This window comes from Pelodiscus sinensis, chromosome 7, assembly GCF_049634645.1.
Source record: "Pelodiscus sinensis isolate JC-2024 chromosome 7, ASM4963464v1, whole genome shotgun sequence".
In the NCBI taxonomy this organism is placed as follows: Eukaryota; Metazoa; Chordata; order Testudines; family Trionychidae; genus Pelodiscus; species Pelodiscus sinensis.
In genome coordinates, this window is record NC_134717.1 from 7,593,204 (window position 1) to 7,608,455 (window position 15,252).

The following is a 15,252-nucleotide window of genomic DNA, read 5'->3' on the forward strand; positions in this document are numbered from 1 at the left end:
CTTTTTTTCCGGCTTGGGGAAAAGCCGGAAAAAAGCATCTAGACTGGCGCAATCCTCCGGAATAAAGCCCTTTTCCGGAGGATCTCTTATTCCTACTTTCAGCGGCGGACATGTTTATTTAAATCTGCGGGGGATATTTAAATCCATAGATTTCCCTATTCTGACTTACCTGCTTTGCATGCCTTTTCCAGAATTTGGGGCCAGTGTAGACGTAGCCTATGTGTCTACGGTTGGTAAAGCTCTGGAAGAGTCAAGGTGCTGTCATCAATATTATTGACACACCTTGGATGCCGTGTCAGGTAGGCACTCAAGGTGCCATTTATTGTTCTGCAATAGCAGTGGTTTGGTTTTGGATAGCAGGAAAGTACATCTTCCAACTGAACCTTTGTCAGTGTGTTAACAACATGCCAGGATGCCTGTGAGGATTGATGTTATGTCTTTGCTTTACTTGATATGCAAGCGTTTCCCAGGAGGATGCTAATTAATACCTTGCTACTGGTTGCTTTGCCTTGTTTGGTCGCCATAATCCATGTGCAGAGTCAGTATGGCGTTTAGTGAGTGTTAAATTGTGGATCAGCCATGGGACTGGGAGGCAGAGGGCCTTGTTTCCAATGCTGGCTCATAGTGGGTATTGCGCCACTGCAATTGGGAGCTGTGATGGCAGCATATGCAGACAGAGTATGTGCCCCGGGGCTTTGTGTTTCAGAGACGAATCTGTGCCACTGTCCCTGCTCTAGGGGCTATGTGGCTATTTTTACTTGAGCTAACTCTAATGTAGCTAGGTCAAAGCTAGCTCCAGCATGCTGCATTCGCACCTGCTGAGCATGGTCAGACTCTTTATGCATAAAATCCAAATGCTGGGGCACGCAGAGTTGGGGGACCTAGTGGCAAGAGAATTGTGTGTGAATGTCAGACTGGATGTGAACGGATTTTCAAGACTGGAGATCCCATGACATTTATAACTGCATTTCTCGGCAGATTAACTTGTATTTTCTTTCCTTTAGCGTCACACATCTGAGAACTGAATTCTTTTTCTCTAGGAAAGATCCTCATTCATGCTGCAGAATCAAACAGGCTGTTGTACTTCAGAACCTGGCTCTGTAACGCTGTGGCTGGTGAGTTCTAAGCGTTCCTTTTGAAATAGCGACACTCTCTAAAATTGTCCATTCAGCTTTGGGCAGGGTCCATCTGCAAGAGACAGATAAATTGAGTTCCATGCACTGTCTGAGCTGTATAGATCTAGGGGCGGAATTTCAGATTTTGATGGGGGGATGACCTATGCATGCCATGACGGGAGGGGGAAGAGTGAGAACATGACAGTGAGAACATGGGGTGGACTAAGGACTGAGATTTCAGCAGTATTGCTGAACATGCTCAGTACAAGCCAAGCACCAAATGTGCGGGGGAAGTAACCGCATCTGCTCTTCCCCCTCACACATCTTCTCTATCCAAGGGCTACCAAGGCACAGGAAAACTCTACTTTTTTGGCAGACAACTTAGCAGTTAGCGGGCAGGAGCACTGTATCTAATTCCTATCTAAAAGAAAGAAATTTAAATACATATTAGACCCACTCAGCTCTAATACTAACATATTCTGACATCTTGTGGCAAGTCACTTATGGAACACTGGTTAGCCTTAACATTTTAATGTATATTCTTCCTTTGTTACTAACTCTGTGGAGAGACAGAAGGAGACCCCTATCAGGACTCCTTAGCTCTGGAAGGGGAGTGGGATCCAGTGCTTACAGTAGGGGGCAGATATATTTCAGCTCTATGTAAGAGCATCAGAATGACCATACTAGGTCAGACCAGTGGTCCTTCTAGCCCAGTATCTGGTCTTCCAACAGTGGCCAATGCTAGGTGCTTCAGAAGGGCTAAACAGAAGAGGCAATCATCATGATATAGCCCCTGTCGCCTATTTTGTTTGTTTGAAATCTGCTGCCTATAAATTTAATTGGGCCAGCTTCTTATGTTATGTTAGCGAAGGAAGGAATAACATTTCCTTATGCTATTTTTTCACACCATTCATGATTTTCTAGTCCTCTAAAATATCCCCCTCATTACTTTTCTAAGCTGAAAGTCTCAGTCTTGTTAATCTCTCCTCGTATAAAAGCTGTTCCTTACCCCTAATCATTCTGGTGCCCTTTCTGTACCTTTTCTAAATCCCATAGATGTTTTTTTAGATGGGGTGACCGGATCTGCATACAGTATTCAAGATGTGGGCATACAATGACTTTATATAGAGGCAATCTGGTATTTTGTCTTATTATCTATTCCTTTCCTAATGATTCCCAATATGCTGTTAGCTGTTTAGTTTTTAGACTGCTACTGCACATTGAACAGATGTTTTCACGGAACTATCTACAAGGTTTCCAACATCTTTTTCTTGAGTGGTAACAGGTATTTTAGACCCCATCATTTTTGTATCTTTATTTAGGATTATATTTTCCCATGTGCATTACTTTGCACTTACCAACACTGAATTCCATCTGCCCTTGTGTTGCCCAATCACCCAAGCTAAATCTACACTGCAGACATATTTTGGGATACCGGAAATGTCCCAAAATAGCTATTCTGCATCTTTTAAGCATGCCCATTATTTTGAAATATAACAGGTTTGCTACTCCGATGTCTCTGTAAACCTCGTTCCACAAGGGTTAAGGGATGTTTCAGAATAGTGCTTTATTTCGAAATTACCTCAAAATAAACTATGCATTTTGCGCTATGCAAAATGGATAGCTTATTTCAAGGTAAGGATGCAGTATAGACACCCTGCAGTGTTGTGAGAACACTTTGCAGTCAGCTTTGGATTAGACACTGTTTACCTCTTTTTCAAGAACATTTATGAGAAGTTTAACAGCAGTGGTCCAAATGTGGATCTCTGAAGCACAACACTTATATCTACTTTCCCCCACTTCCTATCTTTTAAGTGGAGTACCTGGCAATGTTTTCATGATGCTCTAACAATACTCCAATTGCTTGAATGCCCAGCCTTTTGTTGTTCTCCGTCACCCTACCTCCCTCTTTTTAGAACAAACTCCCTGCCCCAAAGGCAAAGCTGCAAGCAGCTCAGACTCTGTTGCAGTTAAGAACTGCCTCTGGAGTCCGGGCATGGGCTTTAAGGTGACCTCAAGTATGAAATCCAGGGGCTCCAACTTGGAAGGGGGCTACTGCCTCCCAAAGACCCCCATAAATAACACCTTTGTATGGATCCTGTGGCACTTTTTATGAGAGAAAAGTGTGTCTGATGCATTGGGCATGTGACTCCTCTTCCTTCCTGTATGGCTCTGCCAGGGGCCTATCCGAGGCTGCGGGTCTCTCCTCCCAGGAAGGTTATGCAATTCTGACATGGTTTGGGAGGAAAGCTGCTGAATTAGTAGGACCTGAGCCTGCAAAGAGATGAGCAGATGCATGATTCTGTGCCTGGGAGCATTCTTGTAGATTTGAATAGGGCAGCTCTGTGCATAAAAGTATTCACGTGTGTAAATCTTCACAGACTTAAAGCCTCAGTCATTAGGAGAGGTTAAAATAAGAAAGGCTAGTGCGAAGGCTCCCCCTTTCTTTGCTAAAAGTGATGGGGAGCTCCCTTTTGTTCCCCAGTGGGGTACGCCAATGCTCCTCTGCAGTTCCTCCTACCCCAGTCTGTCTTGTCTGGTGTACTGAGACCGCCTCCCACTCTTTTACCCTGGCTATTTGGTATTACTACCAGATAGCCAGAGCAATAAGGATGCCAATTGTAGCAAAGTTTCATCATATTGCTCCTCTCTCTTTGGGGCAAACTGTACACTAGTATGTGAAATGATGTATATGCTATGCTGTCTAGACACAGCGATCACAGTTAAATAAAGCGCAAGAGACATAACTGTAAATAAACTGCTCGGTTCTGTCTTAATGCAATTGTAAGTGGGGTTTAATGTAGACTAAGCTTTGATCCAATGTGCAGAAAGGTGCCAATGGTTCTTGATGTCTGCATAGAATCTGTTGTTAGTACTCTTCCTCTCCTAGTGCAAACTAATGGTTCTTATCAGCCTCTTTTAACTATCTAGTGCTAATAGATTATCTGTTGTTTTTCAGTTTTTCCTGTTAGAGACTGGCTCTGCTTTCCCTTTTAAACGTATCTACCTACTGCCTCTTCCCCCCCCCCCTCCAATTTTTTTCCTTCTTCCCTTCCCTTCCTTCTTCCTTCTCCCGTTTATTCTTGGTTCTGGACAGCCAACACTCCGGTTATCTGAAGAAGTGGGCTGTGCCCACGAAAGCTCATGTTTTGTTAGTCTTTCAAGTGCTCCCAGATTATTTGTTGCTTTTTAAATACAGACTAACTCGGCTACCCCTCTGAAGCTTACAAAGAAAGGAATAGTGAGACATGTATGTGTAGTCATATTTTTGTGTCGGTTTGTCACATGTAGAACTGAGTAGGAACTGGAATGTCCTTTCTACAGAAAATGTAGATGTTTAATAGTTTTGAATCTGAACAAAAAGATACCATTATAAACTATCACACAGTAAAATGGTGCCTTTTTGTTCTGATTACAAAAATATTGATTGGTGAAAAATTAGCATTTGTATTTTTATATTATAATTTACAAGACAAGATAAAAATACATGTCAAACCAAAACATCATTTTGAAATGAGAAATAGAAATGTTCTGTTCCCGTAAGTTTATTGACATGCTTCGTTTCAGTTTTTTCTGAACAAAACTTTACAGAAATCAGTGCCTGTCAATTTCAACAAATGGTCGTTTTCTGGTGGAAAACTAATTTGTTGAAGAATTCTCCCCCAGTTTTACTTATCTCTTCTGCGAAGGCAATGCGCTTTTACCAGGGGATAGTATTTCTTGCCCCTTCCCCTGAACCTCATTTTTCCTTTCTACTGAGTTTTGTCTGAGGCTCCGTCTAAACTGTAGGCTTTTTGCACAAGAAGCTTTTGTCAGAAGAGATCTTCTGCAAAAACTTTTTGTGCAAGATAGCGTCCACACTGCAAAAGTGCATCGAAAAAGTGATGCGCTTTTGTGAAAGAGAGCATCCATACTTCCTGAACACTCTCTCGCTAGTAAGCAGTGATTGCTATGGACAGAATGGCCACCAGGGCACCTGTGCTTTTTCCTCTTCCCTCTTCTTGCGCAAAAACCCCATCTTGCCCGTCCACACACGCCTTTTTGCGCAAGAGCTCTGGTGCAAAAAGGCGTTCCTCTTCGAAGAATGAGGATTACCCACTGCGCAAAAATCACTCTGATCTTTCGATTTACTTGCGCAAACACATGCTTGAGGTGTGGACACTCTGCGAGTTTTTGCGGAAAAACTCTGTAGTGTAGACATAGCCTCATGAGTCTCTGAAGCAAGCATTCTGTCAGGCTGCAAATAGAATTTGATGGTCACCACGCCACTAAATGCTATAACGTGCATTTAGCTGAATCTCTGTGTATGTGTACACACACACACACAATATGACATATTGACATACTGCAGTTATGACTGATTTTGTCTTTTCTTCACATCTAGCCTTTAGCAAGTTCCTAACCTACAGGGAATGTATTAAAGCTATTTACCTATGGATGGCAAGCAGTCCAGAATGTATTGCAGGCCCACATCTGGCTCGGAACACTGTAAGTATCTCAGTGTAATAAGGAAAGGCTGGGGTTAATTGCTGAGTGCGATGTGTCTGTTTCTATCCTCAGGTCAGTCCTGAAGTCTGCTCATCAGCAAGAGGAGCTGTCAGTGCACTGATACGCAGTGGCAATGTCATAACACGGGGTCTTTGGAGATTTGGAAGCTGGGAACAAAGGAGAAGGGCTTAGCAGTGGAGACTTTGATACCAGTCAAATATGACATTTTTGACAACCAAGACATATGACTGGTTAGTTATTGTGATGGTGCTACTGTGAATCCTGATGTAGAGAGATCAATATCCGCCAATCAAGGAACATCAGGCAAATGAATATTCTTAGTGATGGAGGTTTGTTAGAACTGTATCAGTTTGTAAACAACGGTCTCCACGAGTAACCAATTAATTTCTAAAAAAGGGTTCTTAGGTCCATCAAAAATCTCTGTCCCTGTTGTTGTTTTGACATGCTGCCTTCTAGCAGCATGGGGCCAAATTGCAATGGCCTTCCTCCCATCATCAGACCAAGGGCAGACACTCTGGCACTTGGGTAATGAGACGACGTTAGAGCTGTACAGAATGCAGCTGGGACGTTCCCACTGCCTGGAGGAGCAGCTGTGCCGTAGTGCGTGAATGGAGTGGTGAGGCTAGGGAACAGCTCAAATACTTCCATAAGAGTTAATTCTATTGTAAGTAGGTGGGAACCACGCAACAAACAAAACAGAAAAACCAGACCACGCAACAGACAAAAAGGTTCAGAAAAAGGGCAACAAAATGATTAAGGGTTTGGAATGGGTCCCCTATGAAGAGAGATTAAAAAGACTGGTCTGTCATGGTCACGGGGTACGTTCCAAGACGGAGCCTCCCAGACACCTGACACTGGGTGGGCTTAAGTTTGCCAGCTGTCTAAGTCCGTCCAGCGTATCCCTTTGTTGACTAGCCAACCCGGGCAATCCCTTTGTTGACTAGCAAGTATCCGGGATCACAAGTATCCCGGATCTCCTGGGATGTTTTTTAGCCCTAGAGGTAGCAGGACCGACCACTATAGCACCAGCAGCCTAAGAATCGATGCTTTGACTGCACCTTCTGAGAGCCACACGTGCTTCAGCCTCCCCCCACAATCACAGCTCCTTCCGGGACATGAAGGAACAACCATCCATGGGAATGAGCAGCAGCAAGGTGTAAGGGCGACAGCAGGCAGCAGCATTCAAGGATGGGCAGAGAGCAGCAGCAATACAGGGGCAGGGAAGCCAGCGGGAGGAAGGAGGAAGCAATGATGTGCCAGGAGCAGCGTGTACCTATTTCACTCTCCTGGGCTGGAAGGCTTGCACCTGTCCTACCAGCCCAAGTTGACACACTTGAGGTGGGAGGGGTCCCGCATATGCCTCTTTGCCTCGCCTTTATTTTGCAAGCCACACGCCCTTTGCGCTTTCCGGTGCATGAAACGATCCTGCCTGTTCCCACCCAATCAAAGCAGCCGGTTCACAAGCACCACTCTGTTTCTTTGCCCCGCTTTGATGACAAGTGGATTTCCTGGGGAAGAAAACACACTTGAAGTGACAGGAAAAATGTGTGGTATTTGCACAGAACACGCCTGGCTTGTTTGTTTTGGGTGCCAAAGCAGACAGCCAGCTTCCCCGGGCTTCTCTGGGCAAGTCCAGTGAGCAAGGGCAGGGTCGTTTACTTTTCTTTTGCTTGCTGTCATGCTAACCGTTCCTGGCATTTTGCAAGCTAGGAGGGGAAGGATGGGGGGGGGGTAAATTTTTTCCTGCAAATTGTGCAGATCTAGCTTAACTCAAACTCCAGGCTTGAAGAAAGTGCAAACTCCATCTACTTGAACAGGGGTAAGCCCGTTTCTTCCCCAACCCAAACACATACTCCACGAATATGGGGAAATTCATGGCAGTGGCAAGGAACAGGGAGTGAGGATAAACCCTTAAAAATTGCAATTTGCTCAGATGGGACTATTGTGGGGGGGGGTACCTAAAACAGCTAGTTACATAAGGAGCTAATGATCCACCTTTTGTACATGGTCCCTTAAATCCAGAAGAACCACGCTCCAGATGCTAAGGATCAATTTAACCCCTGGTGTAACCCCAGGGAGAAAGGCTCATGATGTCAGCCCAACACACTTTTTCTCTTCAGCAAGTAGAGTGGGCCTGTCTCTCAGCTGTTTTGCTCTTGGAGCTTCCCCAGTGGTAGCTGTTGTATTATTACGCTGTGAAACAAATCCAGAGAAATGACTGTAGAAGGTGGAGGAGTCCAGACAAATTTCCTAATCTGGGTGGTTCCAGTCGGCATCCCCTACATTGCCACTGCATTAATCGAGAAGTCACTTCCTGTTCTACGTGGTGCTGTTGTGCAGGAAGTACTCCCACCTGGAAGAGCCATCTGTTCAAGCAAGGCAAGCCTTCCCTAGAGAGATGCTTCGACGGTCCGTGGCCTGAGCAGGAACCGAACCTGAAGCCCTTGGGGCAGAGCTCTTGCCGGTGTCAATCCGCCTCGCTCTGTGTAAATCGACAGAGCAATGCCAGCTTAACGCCAGCTGATGGGCCTGCTGCCCTGAGGGTTCCATTAGCTGTTCATGCAGCTCCATACTCCAGCGGCTGGGGGAAGTCCAGTATAGACACCGGTAGGTCAATGAAAGTATTCTCCCATTGATCTAGCTACTGGCTCCTGGGAGGGTGGGCTTACCACACAGATGGAAAAACCCCTGCTGTCACTGTAGCAGGTGTCCCTTCTCCATATCTGCTGTCAGAGGGCATATAGTGTAGACATAGCCAAAGTAATATGGGAGCTAACTCCAGGTTTAGGATAGACACAATGCTCCTTATTGATTATTGATGTATGACTTGTGCACGCCATTTTCTACAGGGGTTTTTTTTTGGGTCAAATATCTATTGTTAATCACAAATGATTAGCACTAAGCTCAGCAGTTTTTAACCAACCATTCTTCTCAATAATACATGGCTCCCAGTAGTCTACGGGCTAATTTATTGATGGACAATGTTTCTCTGGTGAGTGCCCTATACTCTACTTCCCCTGTGAAATATGTGGTGAGCTCAAAAGTGTAGTAGACAGCCACACCCCCATGGGGTTGTTTGCTTGCAGTTGGCTGTGGTAACTCCCTTGGCTCTTGCTATTCACACCAAGTATCTCTGTATGCATTGCAGCACTACACTCGGGGACTTTGCCTTGGCTGGCATGGTAAAGCTAGTGAAAGTAGTTAGCAGTGATGACTGCTAGTGAGAGTTGGTCTGGCTCTCCAAATGCACGGAGATTCCTATCGCAAAGCTGGCAAAACTTTCCAAGTGACTGGGTTGGCCAAGTCCCGAAGCCCCCTGCTGGAGGCTTGAGGCCTTGCCACACCATGCCCTAGAAGAAAAGGACAATAGAGAAGATCTCCAAGGAGGCTAGAGTGGCTGAGAAGGAACCAGCCAATCAGGGGCCAGGAAGGCCTATAAAAGGGAGCTGAGGACTAGAGCTGCAGTCAGTGTTGCTGGAGCTTTCAAGGTGTGCAGGTTGGCTGGCTGAGGAAGCAGTCTTCAGCAGGGAAAACCCTGGAGGCATCTCTCTCTCCTAGTGGAGAAAATAATAAAAGGGTGTACCCCGGATGGCATTTTTGACTAATTCAAACAGGGCTGTGACTTGGCCAGAGGGCTGATTCACTGAAGAGGCTGACAACTGAAACAACAAACACATGCACTCGGTCAGATGGGGATGCTTGTGGGAGGTGAGTGCCACCCCTTTACAGTAATATTGGCAGAAATAGCCATAGTGCAGGGTAGTGGCTAGCAAAGAGCAGTGCTGCGGTTGGATTACGATATACTGACCAATTACAAAGCTAAGAAGACATGACCAAGCACTTGGCAAATGTTGGACCATTGAAAACAAATGACAATTGGAAAGACCAAAAATAGTATGCAGGTTGGTCATTGCCCAAACAAACCAGGCTGTGTTCACCATTCCGAAACCAAGGTTGGGAAACAAAGTACATGATTGGAACAAACACAAATATAACAACAAAGAGAACTGAGAACTACATGGTGAACTGAAAAGATGCTAAATTTATTAGTACATGGACTATTATACCAGGCTATAGTACTTTTAGTAATGATGCACAAGTTAAACTGGGAGTGGGAAATCATTGGTCTGTGCAAAACAAAACTGCACAAGCAAAGGAGAAGTCTACTAGTGATGTAAAACCCTGGGTTGAAGAAAGGGAGAGCTATCTACTTACTATATATTTGAGAGAGTTTGTCTATTTGTCTGTCTGTCTGTCCGTCCCCCAGCTGGGGAACATGCCTCCCTCCTCCGGCTGTGCCCACTGCAGCTGCATCAGCCATGGACAGGCACTTTTCATCTGTTCCCAAGCTGCTGATAAGAGAGGGCTGCGGTTATCCTCTCTCCCCGGGGTAGCCTGTACAGTGAACCCTTCAGCCCCACCCCCGAGCAATGATTTAAATGAAGAAAAAGAAAAATTATTTCTGTTAAGGATAGGGGTGTAAGCGACTAGTCGACTAACTAACAAGTAAAAGCTTATCGGATAGTCGAAGCACTAGTCAACTAGTTGCTCCCCCCTCCCTTGCTGCCTCTATCAGAAAGAGGCAGCAAGGGTGGGGGAAGCAGAGGGTGCTTGAGGGCTCTTGTACGTTTCAAAGTGGAAGCACCACATAGAGCCTGGGGCCAGCAGTGGACTCAGCAGTGTTTCACTCTTTGAAATGCACAAGAGCTCCTGCTGGGGCTCTTGTACATTTTAAAGACAGAACTCCATGCGGCACTTCCACCTTTCAAATGTAGTAACAGCCAGGTGGGCTCTTGCTACATTTCAGAGTGGAAGCGTCCTTATCGACTAATTGAATAGTCAATGGAAATTCTATCAACTATTTGATTAGTTGATTAATCTAATTTTAACATCCCCCAGTTAAGGACCCAAGCAACACCGGGTAAATCTTCTAGTGTTTAATATATATAATAAATACACACACACATTTTTCAGGGACACAGAGAAATTAAATCCCCAGTCTACAGCCTGCCCAAAAAGTCCTTGAACTTGCAAGAAACATTAGCAGATGTTCGTTAGTGCGTAGGTAACTGGAGAATTGGAAGCACTTGTCGGTGCTGTACATTATGAATAAATGGTGGAAAGTCTGCAGGGAATGGCACTTCTGGTTCAGGGCCAGATGGAAACATTCACTGAAGGGGGGAGAAAAGTTAGGGCCAGCAGGTTTGGGTTTGTCATTATTATTGCCATTATTTTTAATTAGAAATGTGAGCTGCTAAACATACGGATATTTACTCCCGACCCGAACGTAATGAATGGCAATTTTTGTGTGTGTGAAATTAATGATTTTGAAAAGGACAAGGCAGTGTAAAATGTTTCCTATCCCGTTATCGTTATCCTTTTCCATCATGTGCATGCACATGCCACTTTCTCTTTGGTGTCACCAGTTTGAATTCCTTTTCTATGGTGATACCTCGATTCTTAGATTTTAAATGTCCAGGAAGGGCTTGGATCCTTTTCTCACTTTTAGACAGAACCTACCATGTTCTGAATGCCGTGCAACTCAATCCAAATGGTGCATACAAATAGGAGCCTTCCTCTTCAGATCCAGTTCACTTTACTACGGCTTGGTCTAGCCTGTTTTAGTCAATGGAAAGACTCCCATTGGTTTGAATGGATTCTGGATCTGGCCCCTACTATGGCTCTTCTCTGGGCATCCAGACAAGCTAAACAGCTAGACATGAGCCCCACCATCCTTGTGGAGCCCAGTGCTGCGTGTGTGTCCTTGGGTGCACTATAAGGGTTCAGATTTGAACAGCTGTGGAGTCAGGAGGGATTAGTCCTTAGAACTGCGTCGTACCCACCCATGGGGCTTTCAACAAGGGGTGGAAGCCCAGCTAAATCTTTCACCGCCTCTCCCTGCCCCCTCTCCTTTCTGCTTCATCCTCTGGCTGGCTGGTCCTGAGTCAGAAGTAGATCCACCACATAAGCCTTGTCTGCCCCTTCCTCTGGGGGCAGGAAGTCGTCCACTTTTCAGCCACTCCGCATACAGCTGCTGCTTAGCAATGTGTTGGTTCTGTCCCATTAGGCGATGCTTCCCAGCAGGAGGCAGGGACAGGCCTGACATGAGTGGCAAATAAGGCAAGTTAATGTCTGGGAAAGGGGCTAGGCCAGGGCCTAAGCAGGACTCAAGCAGCTGGTCATCTTTGAGCAGGCCTTCTGCAGAGGAGTCCAAGTGAAATGGGTGTTAGGGCAGTCACATGGCTACTAAGAGAACTATGGGTATGTCTACACTACCCTCCTAGTTCGAACTAGGAGGGTAATGTATGCATACCGCACTTGCTAATGAAGCCCGGGATTTGAATTTCCCGGGCTTCATTAGCATAAGCGGGGAGCCGCCATTTTTAAATCCCCGCTGCTTCGAACCCCGTGTAGCGCGGCTACACGGGGCTCGAACTAGGTAGTTCGGACTAGGGTGCCTATTCCGAACTACCGGTACTCCTCGTTTCACAAGGAGTAACGGTAGTTCGGAATAGGACCCTAGTCCGAACTACCTAGTTCGAGCCCCGTGTAGCCGCGCTACACGGGGTTCGAAGCAGCGGGGATTTAAAAATGGCGGCTCCCCGCTTATGCTAATGAAGCCCGGGAAATTCAAATCCCGGGCTTCATTAGCAAGTGCGGTATGCATACATTACCCCGCTAGTTCGAACTAGCGGGGTAGTGTAGACATACCCTATGTTACTAGGCTGCAAACCCATGGCCCGTTCTACACGGGGCAGGAGGAGTTACACATAGTAACTACGCCGGTGCACACCCACTAGCACAGATGTGCAGTGCCAGTGTGAAAAGGTCCGTCACACCAATGAAGCTTACCCCATCTCCAAGACCCTCTGTATTCTAGTACAGACACCTCTTCCCTAGCAGTTTGCAACAGTGCAACTCCTTCAATGGGAATGAGAGCAGACTGCCTCAGTTTCCGGCTAATCCCGGGAATTATTTTGCCCTGTAACCTTAACTAAAGGGTCGGGACTTGAAGGGCGAACAGGTGAGGCTGTCAGATCAGCCTGCTCAGGGAGGGGGTTTGTGTTTGCCACACGCATGATGGAGGAGGAGAGTCAGGAATAGGTGATTCTTGACTCGGCAGTTCACCGGTAGTGGTGAGGATGAGCAACTCAACTGGAGACTTGTCCTGGAGGCAGGCATAACCTGGCAACAACTGATCTACGTGCCGCCGCCGGATAAGATCCTCTTTCATCTGGACAGTACAGAAAACAGGTCCTGTTGAGGTGATGACCATGGCAAGGACCCATTTAGTTCCAGAACCATATTTCCAAGCCAAAACTGGCTGTCCTGGATTAAAGGTTCAGACATTTGCTTTGGATGCATGCCTGATGACTTGACCTTGCTGTTGACATTGCACAAATTGTCGTGATTCAGAAGGTTTCAGCAGATCAAAGCGAGTGCGCAGCTCATTAGAAAAGCCGGGGACATTTTGGTTGTAGCATGAAGTGTGTTTCTGTTGGATAGTAAGAAGGTGTCCAGACACTTTTGCATGAGTGAATGTCCTCTAGCTGATTTCAAAGCTTGTTTCATTGTCTGCACAAACTTTCCATCCAATCCATGGGTGGGTGGGTGATACAGTGCTGAAGTGATATGATGAATCCCATTTGCTTTCATACAATTTCCAAACTCCTGAGACACAACCTCCAGATGATTGTTGCTTACAAGTTGTTCCGGAAGACCAAAACAACAAAAGATTCCCATAGTTTTTGGATAGTGCTTTCAGCAGTAGTGGACAGCATTACACAGACTTATGGCCATTTGGAATGGGTGTCTATCACAACCAAGAACACGATACCTTCAAACGCACCAGCAAAATCTATGTACCGTAAATTAGTGAATATAACCTGCGTCCATGTATAACATGCACTCATGTATTACCCACTGTTTTTCTACTGTGTGTAAATAAAATTAGATTACCGGCGAACATACATAGCCTGCAGAGACTTCTGCCACCTTCATAAAAGGCTGATTTTATCATGTTGGTCTTGTCATCTTTTAATATGAGTAAAAATCAACTTGAATCAGACGTGGCCATGTATACCCCGCGGGTGAGGAGGGGGAGAGGGCGTAGTTGGTAAAAACATGGATAACCCGAGAGTTATATTTGCTAATTCACGGTAAATATGTTGCCACGGTTTTTCAGGTCAGTGACATGGGTGTAGAGGTACCAACTGAGGTGCATTTCTCACACCCTGGCATGAAATACAAGCTCTTGTCTTTGCTTTAATGGCACCATCCAAGCCAAGCCATCAAAAATAGCTTTGTGCAATTTCTTTCATGCACACCATTCAACAATGGCCTGTTCTAACATCTGTTGTCTCAGTAGTGTCGAAATAATGATAGGCATTCCCCACAACAAGAACCCAGAATGGATAAATAACTCCAGCTACTTGATAATGGCATGTTATGTTAATTCCCTCTGAAGCACCTGATTCTGGCCACTGGCAGAAAATGGGATACTAAGCTAGAGGCACTATTGGTCTGACCCAGTATTGCCATTCTTATGCACACCACCTTCAAGGCAATGCAATTGCCTTGCATTTGAGAAAAATGAGGTTAATACAGGTTGAACCTCTCTGGTCTGGCACTCTCTTGTCCGGCATGATTTTAGTGAGCCAGATGTGCACTTATCACGGATACGGCCAAGCTTCCCACGATCCCATAAAGTTTGTTTACAGCCACCAATTCTGGCGCTCAGTGTTCCGTGTTGTTATTTAGCTCTAATTTGCCCCTAAATGTCTTCTCAGAGCCCAGTAAGCAGGGGAAAAATGTTGATAATGCTGCTAAACAATATTGACCGCCCAAATTCTCTGGTTTGGCACCAGTCAGATCCCGAGAGTGCCGGACTAGAAAGGTTCAACCTGCATATAGGTTCTCTTTTAAGGAAATGTGGAAAATCACTTGAGTCCCAAAACACAAACATTTAATCACTTATCTGTCTTAAAAAGACTTAAAGAACATGATTTACTTAGTGGGGGGATCGAAATCCAGGACCCGATCCTGCAGCTATTGAATTTGGCTACCTAGTAGCCAAAGCTCATGCTGAACTCAGCGTATGCAGAACTCAGACCTTAAATTTTAGTCTTTTTTTTTCTTAAAGCAATGATTAGAACTGATTCACCACTGGTTTGCAGAGAACTTTCACTCATCTTCTGGCCTACCCACACCTCCCCCCCCACCCCAGCTTTGTGGAATGGCTGTCTCTGCTACAGAAGGAAAATAAACAGGTTAGCTATGCTAGAGAAGGGAGCTGCTCTTCTGACAGCAAACACCACACAGAGAAACCAGATAACAGTTCCATGTGGCTTTCACTCATTCAACTTTGCATTTCCTGGTTGCAGCTGGGATGGCCCCCGGAGAGACTGTCCTGGTGGTATTGCTGTCTGGGAGAGGAAGCATCAAAGCTCTCATGAGATGGCCTTTCCTGCCAAGATTTCTAGCCTCATGTTGTTGGAGGCCTAACGCTTAGCCACAGTCAGAACCTTTGGGATTCACCCACCCCCAGTAATCATGCAGGTGTAACCCACGCACCTACTGGGTGTGGTTCATTGTCCCGTGTAGTGGCACTTAGACCACTTACGGCAGG

General features: G+C 45.6%; 1 long non-coding RNA gene across 2 annotated transcripts in view; it reads right to left on the minus strand.

The window, feature by feature from the left end:
* Positions 1 to 244: 244 nt before the first annotated feature.
* LOC142830281 (uncharacterized) overlaps positions 245 to 15,252 on the minus strand; it is a 45,910-nt gene continuing 30,902 nt past the window's right edge. For both annotated transcript variants that reach the window (XR_012905429.1, XR_012905430.1), the window contains exon 3: positions 245 to 1,188. This is a non-coding gene — a long non-coding RNA (uncharacterized LOC142830281). The remainder of the gene's footprint in view (positions 1,189 to 15,252) is intronic.